This window comes from Tenrec ecaudatus, chromosome Y (genome assembly GCF_050624435.1).
Source record: "Tenrec ecaudatus isolate mTenEca1 chromosome Y, mTenEca1.hap1, whole genome shotgun sequence".
Taxonomy (NCBI): Eukaryota; Metazoa; Chordata; class Mammalia; order Afrosoricida; family Tenrecidae; genus Tenrec; species Tenrec ecaudatus.
This window is the reverse complement of record NC_134549.1, coordinates 17313790-17323255: the sequence shown is the minus strand read 5'-3', so window position 1 is coordinate 17323255 and position 9466 is coordinate 17313790. Positions and strand designations below refer to the sequence as shown.

At 48.7% G+C, this 9466-nt stretch overlaps 1 pseudogene; it reads left to right on the top strand.

The window, feature by feature from the left end:
* The first annotated feature begins 1560 nt into the window (after positions 1-1560).
* On the top strand, positions 1561-4041 carry LOC142435642 (zinc finger and BTB domain-containing protein 10 pseudogene; annotated as a pseudogene).
* The last annotated feature ends 5425 nt before the right edge of the window (positions 4042-9466 follow it).

The following is a 9466-nucleotide window of genomic DNA, read 5'->3' as shown; positions in this document are numbered from 1 at the left end:
AGTACTATTGGTGCCTCATGCGTTCCATGGAGATGCAGGGCAGTACTTTGCAGTGGAGACAATATCTGAGGGGCATAGAAAAAGGATCTCGCAGACACTCGGGGTGGCGCATTTTGGGTGAAATGCTGACCGTCTTGGGTCTGAGTTGCTGCGCGCTTACTCAACACATCAGAGGAGGAGGTGTCTATGGTTGGCAGCCACCTCCCACGCAAAGCCCCGATGACGGGCCCAGTCAGTGTGAAGGAACAAAATAAGGCGTTCCTCGGCCAGCGCTGCCCACGCTGGACCAAATGACCAGGCTGGAGCTCTGCAGCCGCTGCTCCGTCATTTCCAAAATCCCAGGTTTCCTGAGGAGAGGAGAAATATGCGTGCGCCGGCCCACTTCATTCCTAGAGGCCGCACCCCGCCCCCAAGCCATAGGCACAACACTCCCCCCTTTTGTTCCTGGCTCCTGGCCAACTTGCTTCCCTTAGGCCGCACCCCGCCCCCAAGCCGGAGGCACAACCCGCCCCATTCCCGTCCCCCGGTGCCCCAACCCCACCCACCCCACCCAGATACCCCTCCCCCAGCCCGACCCCACCCTTTGCCCCTCGAGCGGTTACTGCTCCCCAAGTGCATTGTGGGCGCACGGCCCCTGGATCCTTTATAAGTCGACCTCCGGCAGGGCCTGGTGGGACGGAAACGCTCCACCAGCTTCACTGCGGCCTCGTCGCTCGGCTGAGCCCCACGGCCTGACCGCCTCTCCCCTCAGCGCGTCGGGAGCCCCAAAGACTGACCGCCTCTCCCCTCAGCGCGTCGGGAGCCCCACGGCCTGACCGCCTCTCCCCTCAGCGCGTCGGGAGCCCCACGGCCTGACCGCCTCTCCCCTCAGCACGTCGGGAGCCCCACGGCCTGACCGCCTCTCCCCTCAGCGCGTCGGGAGCCTCACGGCCTGACCGCCTCTCCCCTCAGCGCGTCGGAGCCCCACGGCCTGACCGCCTCTCCCCTCAGCGCGTCGGGAGCCCCACGGCCTGACCGCCTTCCCCTCAGCGCGTCGGGAGCCCCACGGCCTGACCGCCTTCGCCTCAGCACGTCCAGGGCCGGCGGCGGCGCAGGACTTGTCGTGCGTCGGCGGAAGGATCTCCATCGCGGAAGGATCCCCGTCGCGGAAGGATCTCCGTCGCGGAAGGTGTGTACGCAGCCCGGGGAAGGCGCAGGACTTGTCGTGGGTCTGCGGAAGGATCCCCGTCGCGGAAGGATCTCCGTCGCTGAAGAATCTCCGTCGCGGAAGGATCCCCGTCGCGGAAGGATCTCCGTCCCGGAAGGTCTGTGCGCGGCGGCCGGTTCCCGCACTCCGCCCCTCAGCCTCGAAGGCCCCGCGCGCCGGGCTCGCTCCTCACGCGACGACGTCCGCCCTTCCCGGAGCGGGACGCTGCGGGCGCACAGCGGGCGGGCGCCGAGGCGAGGCCGAGACCGGGGCGCCGGCGGGCGCGCGGCGGGGTCGGAGCGGCGGATCCCACAGGCCGCGCTCGAGCAGGGACAGCGGGCGGCGGCGGCGGCGGCTGGATGTCGTTAAGCGAGATGACCCGCAGGGCGCCGGCGTCCCGAGGCGGCGGCCCCTTGGACAACCGCGCGGGCGGGGAGACCTCGGCGTGGCCTCACGAGCCCCAGGCGCCAGCCCCCCAGCAGCTCCGCGGACGGGGGCCCGACGAGGACGGGGGGTTGCAGGGCCCGGCACCCCAAGACCCGGAGGCCTGCGCGCGGGCGGCCGCCCCCCAGGAAACCGAGGAGTCGTTGCTCCCTCTGGACGTGAGTGGACCCGCCTCGCTGGGCGGCGGCGGCGGCGCGGGGGGCCCCCTGCGAGCGGAAAGGAGCCGTCGGGCTCTGGCCTTCCGAGCGGGCCGCGGGGCTCTCGGCAACCACGGCCGTGTCCGCGGGCGCCCGGAGACCGCGGCGTGGCCCCCGAGGCATCGCGATGGGCGAGGGCCGGCGGCCGCGGACCTGCAGCTGGACGCGCTGCAGGGGCAGGAGCTGCTGCAGGACGGCGCGTCCCAGAGCGGCGACAGCACGGAGCACGAGCAGGGCGCGCGCCCGGGCGACGGCGATGGACGCGACGAGGTGGCCTGCAGCGTCGTGGGAGCCGTCCAAGGAGAGACTGTCCAGCCCTTCCCGCTGGCGCGACCCAAGTCCCTCATGCCGAGACCGAGCTGCTCCTTCCAGAGTTCCTGGCTCCAAGACTTCCCCTGGCTGCGCTACTCCAAGGACACTGGCCTTATGTCGTGCGGCTGGTGCCGGAAGACCCCCGAGGACGGGGGACGCGAGGACCGTCCCCCAGTGGGGCAGGATCAGCTTTCGCGAGGGACCCGCTACTACAAGAAAACGCTCCTCCAGAGGCACCAGGTCTCCAGCGAGCACAGCGCCAACGCCCAGGAGTCGGCGATGCCGTCAGAGGACGCGCTGAGCCACGTGAAGAGTGAGCCAGAGGAGAGTTCCTATTGCTACCGACTCCTTCAACAACTGAATGAACAGAGGAAGAAAGGTATTCTTTGCGATGTCAGCATTGTGGTGAGTGGGCAAATCTTCCAAGCTCATAAGAACATCCTGGTCGCAGGCAGCCGTTTCTTTAAGAGGTTATATTGCCCTTCAAACAACGAAAGCCCTAACCCAAGCAACACTACCCATTTAGATATTGCTGCAGCTGCAGGTTTTTCTGCCATCTTGGACTTCTTGTATTCTGGTAACCTGGTGCTCTCCAGCCAAACTGTCATCGAAGTCATGGCAGTGGCCAGCTATCTTCAAATGAGCGAAGTTGTTCAAACTTGCCGGAATTTCATGGAAGATGCCTTAAATGTCAGCCTGAAGTCGAAAGCCCCAGAGTGTGTTGTTGTGGACTATAATAATAGAAAACGAATTCATCCAGATGGTCCGCCTTCATCACGGGATCCCAAAATTGCCTGTTTGGAGGCAACACGGAACTTTACCAACTTGAAAAGTGACATAAAAATGGAAAATGATGGTTGTCATGTCAACGAGCGCCAAATAGATAACTACCAAATGAGCGTCAGTAATTGGGTCCAGGATGGCTCTCCTGAACTGGCTGAAAGTGAATCTCAAAGTCAAACAAAAGTATTTATTTGGAATGATATGGGCTCCCAGGGAATTCAGGAGACTGGCAAAACGAGGAGGAAAACCCAGACTGCAAAGCCATTTCATTTTAATGAACCACCTAATAATGAGACAAATTTAGATGATTGCTCAGTGATGCAGCCACCTGTTGCTTATACAGAAGAAGGTTTGTCGTTCATCAAGGTAAAACAGGAGTTGGAAGGGGCTCTGCTCTCAGGGCCAGATTGTGACAGGAATTTGAATGCACCTTCGTTGGTTGAAGCTGGTTCTAGTCAAGAAATAATTGATGCTGGTACTTCACAGGAAATCAAGTATGTGTTGGTGCCTGGCCCTTCAGGTGAATTCAAGGATGGATTGATACTGAGTACTTCAAATGATTTTAAATATGGACTGATACCGGGTGCGCCAAATGATTTCAAGTATGGATTATTGCCAGAATTTCGGCCAAAACAAGAGACCTGGGAAAACGGTGAATCACCTGCAACCATGGACAAGTTACAATGTCCTCACTGTAGCTATGTAGCCAAATACAGGCGGACACTAAAAAGGCACGTGCTCATTCACACTGGGGTGAGGTCATTTAGCTGTGACATTTGCGGAAAGCTGTTTACTCGAAGAGAACATGTAAAAAGACATTCCGTGGTGCATAGAAAGGATAAAAAATACAAGTGTATGATGTGTAAGAAGATCTTCGTGTTGGCAGCCAGTGTTGGAATAAGACATGGATCTCGACGCTATGGTGTTTGCGCAGACTGTGTAGATAAATCACAACCAGGAGGGCAAGAAGGCGTAGATCAGAGACAGGATGCAGATTTCCCACGGGATAAAGAAAATGAAGTAGGAGAAGCTGATGAAGTGCTGATTGATGAAGAAAATCAGAATGATCCATCTCGGTGGGATGAACCAGGAGATGTTTGTATGTCTCCAGATGATTAACTGACTTACTATACTCGCGGATGCTGCATTTGCACAAAATGTGAATCAATAATTTGAAATGTTGAACTTGAAGGCTTCTATCATATGGTACATAATATGGTAGCTTTGTTGCTGTGAAAACTGTAGGGTCAAACCCTTATAGCTCCCCCCCCCCCAAAATTTTTATATATTGCACATGACTGCATAGGAAACCACTTGTGGTTGGATTACATGGAGTCCCTGCATGCATAGCGTTATCAAAGTAAAGATGTTTTCTATTTATAGGATATGCAGTAAACTATTTGGGTCCTCTGAAAAGCCTAGTACTTGTGTTTATAGAACACTCTTGTGCCACCTTAACGAGTGGTGAAAATACATTTATGGATTTACAGTGACAGCTGACCCTATCACTCTTGTCACTACAACCATTCAGGCTGGTTTGCACTAGTAGGGTTCATTCCTATATTTATTTTATTTCCTAATTTTATTTATTATTATTTTTAAATACAGAATTTTCAGTGAGGGATTTTCAACCCCATCAGTTCTACCTTGTATTTTCCATTTTAATTTATCCATAACATTAAAAGAAGTGTCTGCTAGGCCTAGATATTTCTCAATTTTGTGCTGATAGACATATTTATAAGAACTGGAGAGGTAATTTATTGGAATGAACTTACTTCCTCCATTCCCCTTTTTCCTTTTTTGACATCAATTTTACTACTTCACAGAGAAAGAATGATGTTGAAAAGTTACCGTGGTTAAGTTAAAAGTACCACTAAAATAATTTTGATTTAGAAGTAACTTTCTCCTGCTGCTGCAATGTGATAAATGGTTACTATATACCTAAGTATATATGACGTCTTCTGACACGGAATCCTGGTTTTGGGTAACTGTTACTTTGGCACTATTCTTGTCAACCTTTTTTCCCCTTTGTCATTGTACTACTATACCGCAGTCCTATTTGAAAGATGATTCTTAATTTTAAGAAAGTCTAGAAACAAGGAGTAAAATGAATGATTTGTTTTATAATTTATCATCCATGCCCAGTTTGGTTAGCCTGGTATGCAATATACATGAATTATCAGGTTTTTATTCTTGTGCCCTTTGTATCATTAAAAATACAATTTTTTTAAGAAAAGGAAGAAAAAGGATCTCTTGTACATTAACAAGCCTCGTGGGTTCGGCACAGTGTAATACATTCGATGTCTTTTAAACCAAAGGCATTCTTGGATCATCCATTGCTGGCCCAAAGAGCCTTTTTCTTTACCACGTGCTGATGAGACAATACTTTTCACATCACTACGCGGCCATGTATGTCTCCTCTACCATGAGCCTTCAATCAACTTCTCTTGGTGCAAAAACCATTTTCCTATTGGTCAGTCATCTAATAAAATTTGTCTTGATCAGATTGCTGATTTTGAAGTACCTCACATACTACCATTTTTTTCCACCCTTGAGTTGGTGGACAGTTTAATGTTTCATTTTTCTATGAGATGACTCAGAACCCAATATATGTGTCAGAGTTTATTTTCTCAAAGCCCCTGGTTGGGCTTCCTTGCCTGTGGAGACAAAAGATAAAGGGAACATGTGGGCTCATTACTAGAGCACTCAGTACTAGAGAGATTTGCCTGCTGGGTGAGAGGCACTGCTGTGGACTGAAAATATATTTTCAGTATTTTCTGTCGGGTGTGTGGTGATTATTAAACACTCTCATAAACCTTCATCATTGTGAGCATCCTGAATTTCTGCGGCATTACAAGCGCTATCAAACGCAACAGAAATGAAAGGTGTTGCAAAAGAGGTATCCGAATAAGTTAAGAGTGGCTGGAGTGTGTGGGCATGTCTCACCTCTGCCTTGTAGCAACTGGGTGTAGGGCTCACTTCTCCCTTGTGTAGTCAAAGATAGTCAGATTTTTCCATCAATATTCATTAGGGATATTAGTCTGTAGTTCTCAATTCTTGTAGGACCTTTGCCCATTTTAGTTATCAAAGTTATACTAGCTTCATAGAGTTTGGGATATTTCCATCTTTTTCCATGTTCTGGAATAGTTTGTGTTGGATTGGTGTCAGTTCTTCCCTGAATGCTTGGTAGAATTCTCCTGTGAATCTATCTGTCCCAGGGGATTTTTTTGGTTGGTAATCCCTTAACAACCTTGTCCATTTATTCCTTTGCTATGGATCTTTTGAGGTTCTTGACACCCATCTGGGATGATCTAGGGCGGGATTGTGTTTCCAAATATTTGTCCGTGTCTTCCAAATTGTTGAATTCGATAGAATATAGGCCTTCATAGTACTGTGTAATTATCCTTTAGATTTCATTAGGGTCTGTTGTAATGTCTCCTGTTTCATCCCTCATCCTTGCAATTGTCGTATGTTCCTTCCTTTCTTTGGTTAGGTTTGCCAGAGGTCTATCAATTCTGTTAATTCTTTCAAAGAACCAACTTTAAACAGCATTAATTTTTCCCATAGTTTCCTTGTTTCCTCTCTCCTGTATCTCAGCTCTGATTTTTATTATTAATGGGCTTGTTCTTTTGACTCTCCTCTAATTGGTGAAAGTTTTGTGCCAGCGTATAATCCACGAGTCTGTCTTCTTTTTTCATGTGTGCATTTATTGCTATCAGCCTTCCTCTGATAAATGCCTTTGCTGTGTCCCAAAGGTGTCATTATGTCCTGTTTTCATTCTCATTGGTTTCTAGAACATTCCTGATGTCATCTCTGCTCTGGGTCAATATCCACTCCTTTTGAACAAGAGAATCGTTCCTCCCTCAATTGTTTGTCCTTGTTTTCTTCACAATCCCTCTGTTCATTTCCAGCCTTATGGCAAAGCTGATTGAAGTTGGACGTTTCTACCATCTCTACGTCCTTGGCTTGTGTCCCACCATGTGGTCTATTTTTGAATATGTGCCACGCAGGCTTTTAAAGAATGTGATTTTTTCATGTGGGTGGAAAGCTCTGAACGTATTTATCAAGTCAAGTCGTCCAATTGTGTTGTTTAGCTCTGTAGCCTCCTTGCTGTGTTTCTTTCCCAGTGATCTGTCTTTTTAAGAGAGTTGTGTATTAAAGTCACCAACTATAATTATTGAGCCTCTGATTTCTTGTTTTCAATCTTCTGAAGTGTTTGATTTACAGATTTTGCGGGTCTCTTGTTGTGCACACATGAATTTAGTTTGCTCACTGGTTCTTTGTCTACTGTTCGCTTGAGCATTATATAGTGCCCCTCCTTGTCTCTTCTTATGGCCTGCATCTTGAGGTCAATTTCTTCAGATATTAAGATCGTTACCCCTGCTTTTGTTGCGTTGTCATTTGCTTGGTAAATTTTTCTCCAGCCTTTAATTCTTAACCTGTTTGGGTCTGCAAGTTTGAGATGTGTCTCCTGCATGCAGCAGACCGATGGGTTATGTTTTCTGAGCAAGTCTGTAGCCTCTGCCTTTTAATGCCTGAGTTCAGGCCATTGATATTCAGAGCTATTACATCCATCTGTGGACTCTCTGATGTCATCTTGTACCTTTTGTGTTGGATATTTTCCTATCTATCTTATCCACTTGTTTTGTGTGAGTGGATTATGTTTGTCTTCTTCCTACTATTGAGCTGATGCTGTCCTGGGGGCTGTTTCCTCTTTGTCGCCCTGTGGGTGGAGTTGTTCTATGTGATGGTCTCTTATTTGCCCTTGATGGGTGTTGATCTTCTGCCCATACTGGATCAGCAAGGATCTTTCGTAGGGCTGGTTTTCTTTTTATGTATTCTTTGAGTTTTTCCTTGTCTGGGAAGACTCTTACTTCTCCATCTATCTTAATAGATAATTTGGCCGGGTAAAGTCTTCTTGGGTTGGCATTGTTTACCTTCACTTTTTGGAATATGTTACTCCATTCCCTCCTCTTCATCATTTCCGCTGATAGATCTGGACATACTCTTATTGGAGTACCTTTATATGTGACTGTTTGCCTTTCACTAGCTGCTTTTATGCCCCTCACCTTTTCCTCATAGTTGGATAAGTTGATAATTAAGTGTCTTGGGGACTTCTTTTTGGGATTCAGTCTGGCTGGTGTTCTTTCAGCCTCCTGATTTTCATTTATTAATCTGGGGAAGTTTTACTCTAAGAATTCATTCACTATTATCGCTGTTGAAGAAAGAAACATCAGACAAAGCATGTAAGAGTTCACTTCTTCCATGGAGACCAGGACCAGAGAGAGGAGCTAATATATTCTCCAGCAGACTTATACAATCTTGTACCATTCGAGCCACATATAAATACATAACAGGAAGGGCATGTGCTAGAGGCATATATGTGATAAGAAGGCACTTACACAGCAGGGTGGGCAGAGTTAAGATGGAGGTTTAACCTTGGCTGTCCCTGATTTCTGGTGATGACCAATGGGCACTAGGGTCTGATACATCTGGAAGACAGATGATAGTCTCTGGGCACACCAGAGAGCAGTCATGTGCTTCATAGAAACATCTTTAAGTAGCTGATTAGGTGGAGAGATCTGTGGGGATGATTTTTAGTCAGGAGAACGTGACTGGGATTCATCTCCAACTCAGGAATGTGGAGTCCTTCCTCCACCAGAGTCTGCTTCCCAGACTCCTTAAAGATGAGCATAGAGAATCTGTCTGCAGACACTGTTCCTGCTTCCCAGTTTCCCATAATCCGTTTGTGAGGATTTGGATTTTCCTGCAACCGAGTTTTAATTCATTCGAAAGGCTAACAAGGTGGTGTCATCGACATGTCAAAGGTTGTTAAGAAATCTTCCTCCAATCCTTATGCCACCCTCTTCTGAATTGTGTGAATAGATTTGCCGAATCGGAATGGACTTGATAGGAGTGGAGGAGGATGGAAAAGCTGGCCAGGACTCGTGTTAAGTGGCTCAAGCTCTTAGTATCGCAAGTAAACACCTTGATCAGGACTTGTAGCTGAATCCTATCGGCAATTCTGTTCCGCTTTTCTTATTTAGATCCATCATGAAATAATGTTTCAACATTAAAAGGCCAGCAGAGATATATCATTAAAACACTGCAGCACATCAAGGCCTTGATGGATTAATGGTTTTCCACACCGCCCGCAATCCTACTACAAATGATTAGCCTAGCGCATCATGTCACATTATGACCAAATACAGTCCTCCGGACTAAAATACCCCACTGGATTAGCACCCGTTTCTTATCAGATTTATCAGACTATCTAGTATGTCCCTTAACAATCTATAAAGTCATCTTCAGACTCTTGAAACATATGCAATGACGTCGCATGCTGGTTGATCACAGGCCAGTGGGTGCAGAGTCTTGTGGATCCAGTGGAGGTCGAAGCACCTCAGCGCTGGCGTGGCCTCCACGAGGCTCCTCCTGCTCCAGGGTTCTGGCTGCATCAGGGTAGGTCCATGTGGCTTCTGCTCAGGGACGTCTCATAGGGAGTGAGCAGAGAGAGAGTCTCCAAAGGAGAGAGCAGAGAGAG